Source organism: Phascolarctos cinereus, unplaced genomic scaffold (assembly GCF_003287225.1).
Source record: "Phascolarctos cinereus isolate Bilbo 61053 unplaced genomic scaffold, phaCin_HiC Scaffold_4;HRSCAF=312, whole genome shotgun sequence".
Classification (NCBI taxonomy): Eukaryota; Metazoa; Chordata; class Mammalia; order Diprotodontia; family Phascolarctidae; genus Phascolarctos; species Phascolarctos cinereus.
Genome location: NW_027555847.1, coordinates 607,275,068 through 607,278,031, shown reverse-complemented (window position 1 = coordinate 607,278,031; position 2,964 = coordinate 607,275,068). Strand labels below are relative to the sequence as shown.

General features: G+C 41.6%; 1 pseudogene; it reads left to right on the top strand.

Moving 5' to 3' along the window:
* The first annotated feature begins 991 nt into the window (after window positions 1-991).
* LOC110195574 (WD repeat-containing protein 74 pseudogene) lies at window positions 992-1,977 on the top strand (annotated as a pseudogene).
* Window positions 1,978-2,964: the final 987 nt, after the last annotated feature.

Sequence of the window (2,964 nt, the reverse complement as noted above, 5' to 3'; positions counted from 1 at the left end):
TTTTTTCTGATCCTGTTTCTTAAAAAGTGATTAGGTATGATATTTCTTATTAACTGCTTATTACTATATCACCTATGACTCAGCATCTTCTCTTTCAGTATGTTTTCTCCCCATAAGGCACATGTTCACCTTACCATTTTCTCATTATGCAGATGGAAATTTCTGGAGATTCTTGGGTACCTCTTTCTTCTGTCAATTATTGGAAAAATGTTTGACCTTTAATTGTGTTTCTACTTTATCTTCCTTTTCTCCTGTTTTGGTAAATATTACTTCTCATCACTGTACGTGGTTGTCCCCAGGCTGCTTCTTGCTATATATGAGTAATTACTCAAATGCTTATACTTAATCTCAAATCAATTTAAATATGATGTTTATTCAAATCAAAGATAGTTTGGTAAAAACAAAAACATTACTATGGAATATATAATCTCAAATAACTGGAATGAATGAGTTCTCATTGCTGTCTTTTGTTTTTAAATTATATTGATTTCCAAATGTATCACTCCCCTTCAAACTTTCCTTAGCTACAGAAATGTGGTGTGTGTGTGTGTGTGTGTGTGTCTGAGAGAGAGAGAGAGAAAGAGAGAGAGAGAGAGAAGCAGAGAGATAGGAACAGAGAAAAAGAAGAAAAGAGAAAAATAGGGACAGAGTGAGTGATAGAGACAGAGAGACAGAGAAAGAAAGGTTCAGGAAAAATAAATCAATGAACCTTGACTGACACAATGTGCAATACTCTATAATCTACCTCCTCTGCAATTTCGGAAGGTAGATGAATTCTCTTGGACTTTCTCTTGGCCAGCTGTGGTCATTATATTTGCATAGCATTCAAATTGTGCTCTCAGTGTTACAATTGTTGTTTTTATATTTACGTTCTTTTTGAGTTAAACATTTATTTGTTGTTGTTGTTTTTGCTATGTTCCAGATAATGTGACAATCACAGAGAATAAAAAGGAAGGCAAAAAAAAAAAATAGTTCCTGTTTGGGAAGTGTCATGGCTGCAGCAGCGCCCCGGGATCACGCGTGGGTCGGGTCAGACACCTGGATCTTGAAGGTCGTGAACCTGGTTCATGAACTTCACCGCAGCTGCCTGCAGGTGGTGGTTCGAGAAGAATGTGAGCGTACTGTGCTGAGCAAACGTGTCTGAGAACCACATTCTAATTGACCATTCCAATGGTACTGTGAAATCCTTCAGCACAGAGGAGGGCAAGTTTCTGAGGAGCAGGTGCTGTCTGGAAGGGACTTTTCGGGTACTTGCACAGCATGATGGCTGCCTCATCCCTTGTGTGGAGTATAGGACTCTCTGTGTCTAGTTTGAGGACTCCTCTGAATATATGAAAGAGCTTAGTGTGGACCCAAGTGTATGCAGGATGCTCCAGGACCTGATTGACCCCACATAGTGGCCACTGGTGTGAAGGAGAATTCACTGAATGTGTGGGACCTGCAGACATTTTCCCAGGAGCCTATATTCAGAGCTAAGAATGTCCGCAATGACTCGTTGAATCTCCAGGTTCCCTCATGGGATTAGGACATCCAATTCTTCCCAGGGTCACAGACGGCTGTCACATGCACTGGTGATCACCAGGGCTGAGTGTATGACCCGCTCTCCCAAAGTGGCTACTTGTGCTGGAAACCACCCATGGAGAGTATCCCATGATGTTGATGACACTCACTCCAGGGGAGCAAAGCTGTGGTGGTGGGCAGATAATGGAAATTGACCTTCAGCAAGGGCACCTGTTGTGCTGCTTAAAGGGTCTGACAGGCAGTATTCAGGGGCTGCAGTGTCATCCAACTCAGCCCATTCTTGCCTTCTGTGGCCTGAACCAAGTTCTGCAGGTACATCAACTTCGAGAACTTTGAGAATTGGAGAACATGGTTTATCTTAAGTCACTGCTTAACTGTCTCCTCTTGTTAGGCAGGGGCAATTGGGAGGATGAGCCCAGAGATCCTACCGTAGTCCTCTCTGAAGAAACAGAATGATGAGCTGTGAGATTTGCTGCAGCCTGGGGATACTGGGGCCAAGAGGAGATAGAAGCTTCTTGGGAGAAAGAAGAAGCTACAGCCACTTGTGTCTACTCTCCTCTGTTTCCCATTTGTAAATAAAGAAGTCACCACTAAAAAGAAAATAATTCTTGTGCACAAGGAGTTTGTAATTTATTGGAAGAAACAACATAAATTCCATTCTATAATTATATAAAGATGAGGTTTCACATGAGACTCGAAGGAAGCCAGGGAAGCCTGGAGTCAGAAATGTGGAAGAAAAGCATTGCAAACTGATCCAACCATTCTGAAGGGCAATTCGGAACTATACCCAAAGGGTTATAAAAATATGCATACCCTTTGACTCAGCAATACCATTTCTAAGTCTGTATCCCAAAGAGATCATGCAAGTGGGAAAAGGACCCATCTGTACAAAAATATTTATATCAGCTCTTTCTGTGGTGGCAAAGAATTGGAAATTGAGGGGATGCCCATCAATTGGGGAATGGCTGAACAAGTTGTGGCATATGAATGTAATGGAAGACTATTGTTCCACAAGAAATGAGAAGGGGGGCAGCTAGGTGGCAGTGAATATAGCACTGGCCCTAGAGTCAGGAGGACCTGAGTTCAAATTTGGCCTCAGACACTTAATACTTACTAGCTGTGTGACCCTGGGCAAGTCACTTAACCCCAGTTGCCTAGTGCCCAATAAAATGATGAGCAGACTTCAGAAAAAACCTGGAAAGCCTTATATGAACCGATGTTGAGTGAAGTGAGCAGAACCAAGAGAACACTGTACTGAGTAAAAGCCACATTGTGTATGACAGACTTAGCTCTTCTTAGCAATGCAATATCTTAGTAATCTAAGAGAACTCCAAAAGATTCATGAGGGAAAATACTATCCACATACAGAAAAAAAGAACTATGGAGTCTGTATACAGATGGAAACATATTATTTGCTCCCTCTCTCTTTTTCTCTTTTTTTTT